This window comes from Mobula hypostoma, chromosome 28, assembly GCF_963921235.1.
Source record: "Mobula hypostoma chromosome 28, sMobHyp1.1, whole genome shotgun sequence".
In the NCBI taxonomy this organism is placed as follows: domain Eukaryota; kingdom Metazoa; phylum Chordata; class Chondrichthyes; order Myliobatiformes; family Myliobatidae; genus Mobula; species Mobula hypostoma.
This window is the reverse complement of record NC_086124.1, coordinates 3,156,732-3,171,116: the sequence shown is the minus strand read 5'-3', so window position 1 is coordinate 3,171,116 and position 14,385 is coordinate 3,156,732. Positions and strand designations below refer to the sequence as shown.

Below are 14,385 nucleotides of genomic sequence, written 5' to 3'. Positions count from 1 at the left end.
GGCCTCCACAGCTGCCTGTGGCAAAGAATTCCACAGATTCACCACTCTCTGGCTAAAGAAATTCCTCATCTCCACTGTAAAAGAAGTCCCCTCTGTTCTGAGGCTGTGTCCTCTGGTACTAGGCTCTCCCACCATAGCAAACACCCTCTCCATATCTACTCTAACAAGGCCTTTCACCATTTGATAGGCTTCAATAACACAGACTGTAAATTTGGACTCTGAGGTTTATGATGTGTTGCAGTTCTAGTCGCTCCTTTTCTGTTACTACTTTTGGGCGATTTTTGAATCAAGGTGGCCTGCTAATAACAAACACAGAGCTGAACTGTACTGAAACATGCCTTTCGATGTTGTGTTTTTATATTCTGTGTTTTTGCTCGTTTTTATTTGTTGCCATTTGCACAGGAGGGGAGGAGGGGGGTTTGATGTTTGATGTTTTCCTTTGAACAGGTTGGTTCCATGTTTGTTCTTTGTTTCATGGCTCTGAGTGTGGAGAAGACAAATTTCAGGTTGTATATTGCATACCTACTTTGATAAATAAAAGTACTTTGAATCTTGACTTTGAAGTTTAAACCTTACTGATACTACATACTGACTCCTCCGAGCTCCTGCAATGGATCATATCACTCCAAACTGAGATGATAGTAACAACGTGGGGAATTCAGTGCCATGGGTTTCATTTTATTTTGAAAAATAATGGCATGGTAGGAGGGGCTAGTGTAACAATTAACAGAGCCAGCGATCAGAACCCGTTCCATTCACTTGCACTTGGCCATATCCCGATTAACTTTTCTTACAGGACAGCACCGTAGTGGAGCGATTAGCACAAGGCTTTACAGCGCCAGCAACCAGGGTTCGGTTTCCACCGCTGTCTGTACGTTCTCCCTGTGACCTCCGGTTGCTCCGGTTTCCTCCCACACTCCAAGAATGTGCAGGTTAAGGTTAATAAGTTGTGGGTATGCTACGTTGGCACCAGAAGTGTGGTGATATTTGTGGGCTGCCCCCAGACGTCCTTGGTCACTGACGCCATCGTGCATTTCACTGGTCATTCCATTCATTAAGTGTCATATGACATGGGTGATTGTGGTCTTTCCATGACCATGATTGTTCCTGGCAATTTTTTTCTTCAGAAGTGGTTTGTCACTGCCTTCGTCTTTATAAGACAGGTAGACAGGTGACCCCAGCCATTATCAACACTCATCAGAGATTGTCCGCCTGGCGTGAATGGTCGCATAACCAGGACCTGGGATATGCACCAGCTTTTCATACAACCATCCACCACCTGCTCCCATGGTTTCACACGACCCTGTTCGGGAGCTGAGTTGGTGGGGGGTCTCGTGGTATGTGCTAGCAGATGCTACACCTTGCCCAAGGGTGACCTGAAAGCTACTGGAGGGAAGGGGAGCCTTTCACCTTGGTAGAGACACATCTCCATCCCGCAAAAGACATGGCGCATAACGAACAATCCTCCACCATTGGATTCCTGAATAGACATTGAATCAATGAACACTACTTCGCTAGCTTTTTAATTTCTATTTTTGCACTACTTATTGAACTATACTGTATTCACAGTTTTTAAAATCTATTATTATGTATTGCTGCCACAATGTCAACAAATTTGACAACATATGCCGGTGATGTTAAACCTGATTCTGATAATGAATATTTGGTCTTAAATAGTGGTCCCTGCAACTACACATTTGTCAGCCTGTGGAGATGTGATGGACATCGTCACCACACAGACATTTAACAACGAATTCTCTGCCACTGTTAAACATATGAAGCAGTCTGATAGAACAAGTTATTTCAGTAATTCAGTATTTTCTTTTCAGTACACCTCAGATTATTCCAACAAAGAATAGTGGATCTACCTGTGATACAAATCACATTGTGACAAAGATTTTCTGAACATAAAGAAAGCCACTGTATGAACACGAATTTAAATGACTCTAATGAGCAATAATAATACAAGCACTCTGCCATGCATCTGCTTAGTACAACCTTCTGCAGCTCAGGAGGCAGAAGCCCACAATAGATCACCTTTGCCTTAGTTATCAATTCTTTTCAGGGAGGAAAGAAGCTGGGCGGATTGTCACGGCACTGAAGTGGTGCTGACATTGCAGTCCAGCACACCTCACTTAATTTGAACCACGTTAAAACCCGGCAATGCATGCTAGGGGTCTCATTCCATTTCCAGAGGACGGGAATACAACAGCAAGAATGTAATGCTGAGGGGAGGTCTGTTAGAGATTCACAGGTTATAAGAGGCATGGATAGAGTGGACAGAGATTATCTGATTCCCTATGCATTAAAGGCGAGAAAAGCTTCAAAGAGTCAGGGGAGCAAGAGGGGGTAGGCTCGGGGGGGGCGAGAGGGGGTAGGCTCGCGGGGGGCGAGAGGGGTTTGGTTTGGGGGGGTGAGGGGGTTGGTTCGGGGGGTGAGAGGGGGTTGGTTCGGGGGGGCGAGAGGGAGTAGGTTCGGTGGGGCGAGAGGGGGTTGGTTCGGGGGGGTGAGAGGGAGTAGGTTCGGGGGGCGAGAGGGAGTAGGTTCGGGGGCGAGAGGGAGTAGGTTCGGGGGGCGAGAGGGAGTAGGTTCTGGGGGCGAGAGGGAGTAGGTTCGGGGGCGAAAGGGAGTAGGTTCGGGGGGCGAGAGGGAGTAGGTTCGGTGGGGCGAGAGGGAGTAGGTTCAGGGGAGATACAAGGGGTAACTTTTTTAACTGAGAGAGTGAAGGATGCCTGGAACACAATGCCTGGTATGGTGGTTGAGGCAAATACATTAGAGTCTTTTAAGAGACGGTTGGATAGGCACATGGATGTAAGGAAGATGGAGGGATATGGACACGATGCTGGTCGGAGGGATTAGAGTTTGGGTGTTTTTGATTTGTTTTTTAGCTGGTTCGGCACAATATTGTGGGTCGAATGCCCTTTTCCTGTGCTATGTTCTATATAAATTTCCAAGTAAATTTATTGTCAGAGGACATACACGTCACCATATACAACTGAGATCTGCTTTCTTACGGATATTCACAGTAAACGTGCAACTGGCAGGGCACCATAGTTGCGTAGCGGTTAGCGTGATGCTATTGCACCTCAGTGTATTCCAGCGTTTGGAGCTCAATTCTGGCGGCATCTGTACATCCTCCCCGTGGAATGCGTGGGTCTCGCTCCCTGGCTGTTGCTGTTTCCTCACAAGTTCAAAGGCGTACTGGGTAGGTTAATTGGTCATTGTAAAGTATCCCATGATTAAGTTAGGGTTAATCATTTCTCAGGGGTTGGGTGATGTGGCTCGCACCTACTTTGCACCACATCACTAAATAAATAAATTAATTAAATGCCCCAAAAAAACCGCAACAGAATAATAATGATAAATAAATAAGCAATAAATATCGAGAGCATGAGATGAAGAGTGCTTGAGAATGAGTCTATAGGCTATGGAAACAGTTCAGTGTTGGGGTGAGTGATGTTATCCCCTCTGGTTTAGGAGCCTGATGGTTGAGGGATAATAACTGCTCCTGAACCTGGTGGCGTGGGATTTGAGGTTTCTGTACCCCTTTCCTGACAGCAGCAGCGAGAAGAGAGCATGCCCTGCGTGGGCGGGAGTCCCGATGATGGATGCAGCTTTTCTGCGACAGCATTCCGTGTAGATGTGTTTAATGGCGGGGAGGGCTTTACCTGTGATGGACCAGGATGAATCTATTACTTTTTGTAGGCTTTTCCATTCAAGGATATTCGTGTTTCCATACCAGGCTGTGCTGCTTATAAGGCATTGGTCAGACCACATTTGGAGTAATGTGAGCTGGTTGGGGTCCCCTTATCTAAGAAAGTCAACATGCTGGCATTGAACAGGGTACAGACGAGGTTCACAAGAATGATCCCAGGATTGAAAGGGTTAATGTATGAGACACATTTGATGGCTCTTGCTTGTACTCACTATAGTTTAGAAGAATGCGAAACATACTGAATATTGAAAGATCTAGACAGAGTGGGCATACAGAGGATGTTTCCTCTCGTGGGGGAGTCTAGAAGAAATGGGCACAGCCTCGGAATAGAGGGACATCCCTTTAGAACAGGGATGAAGAGGAAAATTTCTTTAGCCAGAAGGTGGTGAATCAGTGGAATTCATTGCCACAAACCTTTCCTGCCATCATCTTTGGCCCTTTACAATTCATTTCAGCACCTTGCACTTCCCAGTTTCTGAAACCACTCCCACTCTTCCCCCCCCCCCCCTTCTCACGTTGCAGGCTACCCCCAGCACATCCCTGGTGTGTTTGTTTTGCACAGTACTGTAGTAATTTTACGTATTTCACTGTACTGCAGTTGCTAAAATAAAATTTCATGACATATGTAAGAGATAATAAATCTGATTCGGATAGGAGTCTCTACTGCGGAATGTGAGTGGGAGGGGACAGGTAGTAGGGAATCACGGTTGGGAAATTAGATTAGATTAGATTCAACTTTATTGTCATTGTGCCGAGTACAGATACAAAGCCAATGAAATGCAGTTAGCATCCGACCAGAAATGCAAAGAATAGTGTCATTTACAAAATAACTGCGAATAAAAAGTAAGTGCTACAGCACACAAATAGAAAAGTACTGAGACAGTACAATATGGGTGAAATACTGCTTAGCACTGTGATGTGAGGTTCAGCAGGGTCACAACCTCAGGGAAGAAGCTCTTCCTGTGCCTGCTGGTGTGGGAGCGGAGGTTCCTGTAGCGCCTTTGGGGAAGGGAGAGGGGAATCACAGTTGAGGAGAGGGGGGAATCACGGTTGGGGAGGGGGGGAATCACGGTTGGGGAGAAGGGGGAATCACCGTTGGGGAGAGGGGGGAATCACAGTTGGGGAGGGGGGGAATCACGGTTGGGGATGGGGGAAATCAGAGTTAGGGAGAGGGGAATCACAGTTGGGGAGAGGGGGAAATCAGAGTTGGGGAGAGGGAGAATCACGGTTGGGGATAGGGGGAAATCAGAGTTGGGGAGAGGGAGAATCACGGGTGGGGAGAGGGGGAATCACGGTTGGGGAGGGGGAAATCACAGTTGGGGAGGGGGAAATCACAGTTGGGGAGGGGGAATCACAATTGGGGAGGGGGAATCACGGTTGGGGAGGGGGGAATCACGGTTGGGGATGGGGGAAATCAGAGTTAGGGAGAGGGGAATCACAGTTGGGGAGAGGGGGAAATCAGAGTTGGGGAGAGGGGGAATCACGGTTGGGGAGAGGGGGAATCACAGTTGGGGATGGGGAATCACGGTTGGGGATGGGGAATCACGGTTGGGGATGGGGAATCACGGTTGGGGAGGGGGAATCACAGTTGGGGAGGAGGGGAATCACAGTTGGGGAGGAGGGGAATCACAGTTGGGGAGGAGGGGAATCACAGTTGGGGAGAGGGGAAATCACAGTTGGGGAGAGGGGAAATCACAGTTGGGGAGATCGGGAAGGAAATGGGAAGCACCAGAGACACATTCTGTAATGATCAATAAACCAATTGTTTGGGTTCAAATGACCTTACCTGGTGTCTCAGGGCTGGGTGTGTCTGCACCCGTGCCACACCCATCCCAGGATCTGAATCTGAATTTTCGGTCCACCAGTCAACATGCTGACCATCTCCCATTCCACTCAGTGTTGATGAGGGGTCTCAATCCAAAATGTCAACAGTTTCTCCTCCCCCTCTACACTGGCTTTATCCAGCACACTGTGTTCCTGCAGATCCCAGCATTTGAAGTCTCTTGTCCCTCCTCTGTAGCTCAAGAATTCAAAAGCATTAGAATTTTCAGCATCTTTTATTTCAGATCTCCAGGATGTTTTTTTAAAATTCTCCTTCAGTGATTCAGACAAACGTTCTGCAGCTCCCACTTGTTGCTTCCCTTGGCAAATGTCTTATTTCTTCATTTGTCACACATCTACTTTTTCACCACGTATGATGCATCCACTCCAACACATAAAATGATCCGTTTCATCGGTTAATCTCTCTTGGACGCCACTTTATCACACACCTCCACTTTTATTTCCTCCTCCCCTCCCCACTTATGTTGCATCTTCAAGACTGCTCATCTCTAAATCCTCGCAGTTTCAAGGGTCATTAACCTGAAATGTCGGCTGTATTTTTCTCTGCACTGACAATGCCTGAACAACTCTGCATTCCCAGCATTTTTTTGTTTTTCATTACTGACCTCCCACACAGTTGCTGCCTAAACTGAACGATGTACAGTTTTGTACAACAGAGCAACTTTGCTGATGAACAAAGGATGCCGAGCACTCTCACTCCCAATACTCCCAAAGAGTGCTGGACACAAACGCAACCTTGCTCACAAAACAGTAGTTCAGAATCGTTCTGTGAATGCCAATCATTTATTGAGCACCATTAAAAAGAAAGAGAAATTACTAATAAAACAACATATAGACCACAGAACCTCACCTCGAGACTGAATTGATCACAGAATGTACAGACTCATTTTCAAGGAATTTACAACCCATGTTCTCAGCATTTAAAACAACACACGCAAAATACTGGAGGAACTCAACAGGTCAGACAGCATCTATGGAAAGGAGTAAACAGTCACCATTTTGGGCTGAAACCCTTCTTTTGAACTGGAAAGGATATCCTTCTTCCCCTTCCCCCACCTTTTTAATCCAGTGTGCTCCCCCTTCCTTTCCAGTCCTGAAGAAACGTCTCAGCCCGAAATGTCGACTGCTTATTCACATCCATAGATACTGCCTCACCTGCAGAATTTTCTGTGTGTTGCTCTGAATTTCAAGCATCTGCAGATTTTTTCGTGTTTATTCTCAGTATTTTTTTTTATTATTTGCACAGTTTGTCTTCCTTTGCACCTTGATTGTTTGCCAGTCTTTATGTATAGCTTTATTCATAAATTCTATTGTACTTTTTACTTTCCTGTAAATACATGCAAGAAAAGGAATCTCAAGTTCAAAGCTCAAAGCAAACTTAGTATCAAAGTACATCTATGTCACCACATACAAACGTGGAATTTATTCTCTTGTGCGCATACTCAATAAATCCAATAACCATAATAGAATCAACGAATGAGCACACAAACTTGAGTGTTCACCAGTGTGCAAAAGGCAACAAACTGTGCAAATACAAATAGAAAGAAATAATAGTGATAAATAAATAAGCAATAAATATCCAGAACATGAGGTGAAGAGTCCTTGAAAGTGAGTCCATAGGTTGTGGGAACATTTCAATGATGGGGCAAGTGAAGTTGAGTGAAGGTATCCCCTTTTGTTCAAGAGTCTGATGGTAGTATATGCAGTTACTAGTAGATGGCAGTACATGGTGACATAAACTTTGAACCATTCAGCCCATGATGAAGTTCCAACCTTTTAACCTACTCCAAGACCTATCTAATCCTTGTCTCACACACAGCGCTGCATTTGTCTTTCATCCATGAGAATATCTATGAGCTCCTTAAATTCCCGAATGTATCTGCCTCTACCACTACCCCTGACAGTGTGTTCCACACACCCTACACTCTATATTAAAAAAAAACACCACCAACATCCCCCCATACTTTCCTCCAATCGCCTTAAAATTATGCCCCACTGTATTAGCCATTTTCTCCCTGGCAAAAGTCTCTGGCTGTCCACTCTATCTATGTCCCTTATCATATTATACACATCTGTCAAGTCACCTATCATCCTCCTTTGCTCCAAAGAGAAAAGCCCTAGCTCACTCAACTCTGTCCTCTAAGAGATGTTCTCTAATCCAGGCAGCATTCTGGTAAATATTCCCAAGTAGTGCTGGACACAAAATCTATATTGCTCATGAAACAATATTTTAGGATAATTTTGGGATGATGGGGTGGAGATACATCTCTACCAAAGGAGGTGTAAAGTGCTCCTTCCCTCCACCAGTTTACAGGTCACCCTTGGGCAAGGGGCAGCACCTGCTTAGCCACCCTGCCCCACCCCAACCCCTCTGATCAGGGTCACGTGAAGCCATGGGAGCAGGTGGTGGATGGTCGTACGAGCAGCTGGTGCACATCACAAGTCCTGGTTATGTGACCACTGACACCAGGCAGACACTCTGAAGAGTATTGATAATGGCTGGGGTCACCCATCCTGTAAAGACACAGCCCAGAAGACGGCAATGACAAATCACTTCTGTAGAAATATTTGCCGAGAACAGTCATGGTCATGGAAAGAGAAAAGAATAAGAACAAAGGCATGAAAGGGGTCTTATTAGAACCTCTCAGATTAAAGACTGATGGAAGACCATGATCATCCACAACACAGCACAGAGTGATGATGATAATGATGAATCAGTTACAGAATACCACTAAAAAGAAAAGAAAAATTACCAACAAAACAATATGTCCCATATAGTTAACCTCCGTTGAGTCGGTAGTGAAGAAGGCGAATGCAATGTTGGCATTCATTTCTAGAGGAATAGAGTATAGGAGCAGGGATGTGATGTTGAGGCTCTATAAGGCGCTATTGAGACCTCACTTGGAGTACTGTGGGCAGTTTTGGTCTCTTTATTTAAGAAAGGATGTGCTGACGTTGGAGAGGGTACAGAGAAGATTCACTAGAATGATTCCGGGAATGAGAGGGTTAACATATGAGGAATGTTTGTCCGCTCTTGGACTGTATTCCTTGGAGTTCAGAAGAATGAGGGGAGACCTCATAGAAACATTTTGAATGTTAAAAGGCATGGACAGAGTGGATGTGGCAAAGTTGTTTCCCATGATGGGGGAGTCTAGTACGAGAGGGCATGACTTCAGGATTGAAGGGCGCCCTTTCAGAACAGAAATGCAAAAAAATTTTTTTAGTCAGAGGGTGCTGAATCTATGGAATTTGTTGCCACGGGCAGCAGTGGAGGCCAAGTCATTGGGTGTATTTAAGGCAGAGATTGATAGGTATCTGAGTAGCCAGGGCATCAAAGGTTATGGTGAGAAGGCGGAACAATGGGACTAAATAGGATAAAATGGATCAGCTCATGATAAAATGGCGGAGCAGACTCGATGGGCCGAATGGCCTACTCTTGCTCCTTTGTCTTATGGTCTTATATAACTAAGAGATTTGTAGAAGGTTTGTTTATCTGACTTCATGCACAAGGTGCTTTTGCACTCCCTAGGAAATCAAGTCCTCAGCATGACAACTTTAAAATGTTCAAATTTCAAAGTTCAAAGTAAGTTCTATTATCAATGTACATATATGTCACCATATACAACCCTGAGATTCATTTGCTTGTGGGCATACTCAGCAAATCTATAAGATAGTAACTATAACAGGATCAATGAAAGATCAACCAGAGTGCAGAAGGCAACAATCTATGCAAATACAAATAACAATAAATAATGAGAACATGAGATAACAAATAAAAAGTCCTTAAAATGAGATCATTGGTTATCGGAACATTTCAATGTTGGGCAAGTGAATATAGTTATCCCCTTCTATCCAATTCAATTCAATTCTATTGAGGGGTAGTAACTGTTCTTGACCCTGGTGATGCAAGTACTTTCTACCTAATGGCAGCAACGGGTGGCGAGAATCTCTGATGATAGACACTGCTTTCCTATGACAGTGTTTCATGTAGATGTGCTCAATGGTTGAGAGGGCTTTACCCGTGATGAACTGGGTCGAATCCACTGCCTTTGATAGGGTTCTCCTTTATGTAATTGAGAGTCTCAATGAACTGAAAACTGTTTATGATTTCAAAGCAAGATGAACTGAGCAAGGCATTCAGGGAAAGCAAGAGGTGAGCAAGATCTCCACAGTGGGACAGAAAGACAATATTTGATAAACAGAATGCGTTTTCCTTTTTCAACTGAACTGAGAAACTGTAACGGTTTTGACACAGCTGTGATATGTCTTTACTCCCTAACCACACCAGAAGCCACAGCTCTAACTGCTCTTTGGTGCATGATCATGTGCAGAGCCCACCTTTATTCCACCCTCGGCCACTGAGAGGAGGAACAGAAGTATGTTGAATCTCTGGGCAGCATTTCCAGCTGCAGCAGGTGCCAAGTGAGGACCAGAAATTGAAGTTATTTGAAGAGCAAAGTTCTAAGTTATGCCCATTATGTAAAGAGCCTCTTATATGGTTTAACAGCTTCTTAAATATCTTAAATGCATTTATTGAACAACTAAGTACATTCTCATCTCTGATCATTCTTATTTTAACATGATGGTCGAAACCCTGGGTCAGCAGGTCCAGAAGTTAGAGGCCTGTTGACTGTGAGTCTGCACATCCACTAGGGAAGTTGGAGGCCCGATGTCTCCAGGTCCACTGGAGGCCTGGTCTGGGGTTAAAGGCCTGTGTGCATGTGCGTGCATGTCTGGGTGTGTGAGTGGGACAAAAGGGCTGGCTCTGCTGAACACTGTGTGCATTCTGTGTTGGCGTAGCAATGTCTGGCAGCAATTGCAGGCTGCCCCAGCACAGGTTGCGCTGGTTGTTAACGCAAACGACGCATTTTACTGTACATGTGATAAATAAAGGAATCCAAATCACGAGCAGAGATTGGCTCTCGAGGGCAAATCCAACACAAAGTACACTCCTAAACATCGGACACGCAGGGGTTATTTGCTCAAATGGATTATGTGAGCTTATCAAACATAATTAGAGATGTCAGCTATATTTATTTGGTGGTCTTGAACATTTCACGCTGGGCAATTTCACACTATATATATATATATATATCCTAAGACTTTTGCACAGTACTGTAGTAATTTTATCTATTGCACTGTACTGCTGTTGCAAAAAAACAAGTTTCATTGACAGATGTGAGTGATGATAACCTGATCCGGATATAGCTTTCTATTATGGACTGAGAGTGGGAAGGGGGCAGGGAGAGGGAAATCATGGTTGGGAAAGAGAGAAGGGTGAGGGGAGGGAGTGGGATGCACCAAAGACACATTCTATAATGATCAATAAACCGACTGTTCGGAATCAAATGACCTTGCAGGGTGTCTCAGGGCTGGGTGTGCCTGTACTCACGGCACCCATCCCCCCCACCAACTCTGGCACTCCTTCTCTATCACCTGTCCCAAACTCGTCCTGCAGCACTCCACCCTCGTCATTCCCAACATTATTCCCACCAGATTTACAAATCTGCTCTCCGTTCTACCTTGACAAATACAGTACTGTGCAAAAGTTCCTTAGCACCCTAGTGATCTATCTATGTGCCTTAGACTTCTGCATAGTACTGGTTTCCTGCCACCTTTACCATATTATAAACGCAGGAGTTTCTGCAGCTACTGGACATCTTCAGTAACACACACAAAGTGCTGGAGGATGCCATACAGCATACCAGGGGTGATTGATAAGTTCGTGGCCTAAGGTAGAAGGAGTCAATTTTAGAAAACCTAGCACAATTATTTTTCAACATAGTCCCCTCCTACATTTAGTCATACTTTATTGATCACAGGGGAAATTGGTTTTCGTTACAGTTGCACCATAAATAATAAATAGTAATAAAACCATAAACAGTTAAATAGTAATATGTAAATTATACCAGGAAATAAGTCCAGGACCAGCCTATTGGCTCAGGGTGTCTGACTCTCCAAGGGAGGAGTTGTAAAGTTTGATGGCCACAGGCAGGAATAACTTCCTATGACGCTCTGTGTTGCATCTCGGTGGAATGAGTCTCTGGCTGAATGTACTCCTGTGCCCAACCAGTACATTATGTAGTGGATGGGAGACATTGTCCAAGATGGCATGCAACTTGGACAGCATTCTCTTTTCAGACACCACCGTCAGAGAGTCCAGTTCCATCCCCACAACATCACTGGCCTTACGAATGAGTTTGTTGATTCTGCTGGTGTCTGCTACCCTCAGTCTGCTTTACACATTTAGTCCAGCGGTCGTGGAGCATACGGATCTTGGACCTCCAGAAAGTGTCCACAGCAGGGGTGATTGATAAGTTCTTGGCCTAAGGTAGAAGGAGATGAGTTATGCAGCTCTTGTTAAATGCATATGCAGGTCAACTCTTTGAGTGATTATGCAGAAAGTTTGAAGTTAATAACTCATCTCCTTCTATTTTAGGCCACGAAGTTATCAATCACCCCGATGAGTTATTAACTTCAAACTTTCTGCATAATCACTCAAAGAATTGACCTGCATGTGCATTTAACAAGAGCTGCATAACTCATCTCTTTCTACCTTAGGCCACGAACTTATCAATCATCCCTCGAAAATGGAGGGGAATAAACAGACAATATTTCATTAGGATTTGCTCTATTATATTACACTTGCCATATCACTGCTCATTGAATTAACCTATCTATATACCCGGTAAACCTTTAATAGGCTTCTGTGGTCATAGGCTTTTCAAATGTTTTCAAATGAATCCAATAATTACTGACATTCAAATAGATTCAAAAGGAGCAATTTATTTCAACTTAAAAAAATACAAAAAAGACATGTGAACTGACAAATGATTTTGAATAGTTAAGTAAATGAAGCGTTTTCAGATGCTTACACCGGATTAAGATAACGATTAGCTTTATTTGTCATGAGTACATCGAAACATACAGTGAAATGCACTGTTTGCATCAACGACCAACACAGTGCTGGGCGCAGCCCATAAGTGTCGCCATGGTTCCGGTGACAATGGAGCATGCACACAATTTACTAACCCTAAACATAAGAAATCCTGCAGATGCTGGGAATCCACAGAAGTGTGCTCGCAATATGTTAGAGGAACTCAGCAGTTAAGTCAGCATCCGTGGAGAGGCATATCAGGTCAAGACCCTTCATCAGGATGTACGGGTTACTAACACTAACTAGTATGTCTTGGAAATGTGGGAGGAAATCCACGTGGTCACAGGGAGAACATACAAACCCCTTACTGAAAGTGGCTAGAAATGAAGCTGGGTCACTGGCTCCGTAAGTGTTACGCTAACTGCTGCCCGATCAAGCCGCACAATCAGTGAAGAAGGCTGGCATCTGTACACCATCTCACCCTGATGTACACCTGAGCTTGCTCCTCAGCACCTCCCTGTACCACAGTTCTCCTGAATGATGAACCCAGCCGTTCAGCGGCTGGTCACATGAGCTGGACCTCTGGCCTGACTCAGGCTTCCAAAGTCCAAGACCAGCCAAGTGGGGAAATGGTCAAAGTGCAGGACAGGTCTTCCAAAACAATAACACCCTCTCCACCTCTGTTCCTCCTGTTCATGGACCTCTGGATTCCTTCTCCTGAAGTCAATAATCACCTCCTTGGACTTGCTGACATTGAGTGAGAGATTATTGTTATGTCCCTGTTTGGTCCGGGCATCAAAGGTTATGGCGACAAAGCAGGTGTATGGGATTGAGTGGAATCCAGGTTCAGCCATGATGGAATGGGGGAGCAGACTCAATGGGCTGAATGGCCTGATTCTGCTCTTATGTCTTATGGACACCACTCAACCAGATTTTCAATCTCCTTCCTACATGCAGATTCATCACCACCTTTGATTCAGCCTATGACAGTAGTATCACCAGCAAACTTCAATATGGCATTGGAGCTGTGCTTAGCCACACAGTTGTCAAGTATAAAGCGAGTAGAGCAGTGGGGCTAAGCACACATGGAGATCACGGAGGAGATGCTATTACCAATCCAAACCGACTGGGCTCTGCAAGTTAGGAAATCCAGGATCCAATTGCACAAGGACGTATTGACATCAAGGTCTTGGAGCTTATTGATTAGTTCTGAGGGGCTGATGGTATTGAATGCTGAGCTGTAGTTGGTAAGAAGCCTCCTGATGTATGGACCTTTGCTCCAGATCTTCCAGCGTTGAGTGAAGAGCCAATGAGATGGTATCTGCTGTGGACTTGTTGCTCTGGTAGGCAAGTTGGAGTGGATCCAAGTTGCTTCTCAGGTTGGGCTGAAGGGCAAGTTCTCTTGCTGTATAACAATTTCTGAATGATTTAATTACGAACTTTTAAAAAAACTGGTCACTGAATATCTCACAGACCTTGTACTTATCGAGACATTACTATCAAGGTCTTGCTATTATATAATTTTTATAAATTTTATTATGATATTTGACAATGCCATCTTACTAATTGTGAAGTCATTACTCAGTCGATGAAACTGTGATTATAAACTAATTATTCCAAATATATCAATCTTTATGGACCAGTCGCAATGTCAGATGAAGGGATGATCAATGATGGCCGCACAATGTTCAGAACCATTTATGACTTTTCAGATAATGATGCAGCCCACATCCAAAAGCAGGAAGACCTGGATGCTATCCAGGCCTGGGTGAGCATGAGACACAAACACTAGAGTTATAGAATGCAATAGCACAGAAATAGGCCCTTCAGCCCATCTAGTCCGTGCCAAACTGTTATCCTGCCTGGTCGCATTGACCCACACCTGGACCACAGCTCTTCATACTGGTCCCATCCACGTACCTACACAAATATCTCTTAAACATTGCAATCG

General features: G+C 44.5%; 1 protein-coding gene across 4 annotated transcripts in view; it reads right to left on the bottom strand.

The window, feature by feature from the left end:
• ahdc1 (AT hook, DNA binding motif, containing 1) overlaps positions 1 to 14,385 on the bottom strand; it is a 295,652-nt gene that overhangs the window by 244,801 nt on the left and 36,466 nt on the right. Inside the window, exon 1 of one of the 4 annotated variants that reach the window (XM_063034907.1) lies at positions 5,502 to 6,280. The exons of the other annotated variants lie outside the window; for them this stretch is intronic. The gene's annotated coding sequence lies outside the window, so the exon portion shown is untranslated. Of the gene's footprint in view, positions 1 to 5,501; positions 6,281 to 14,385 lie in introns of those variants that run through there. 4 annotated transcript variants of the gene reach the window in all.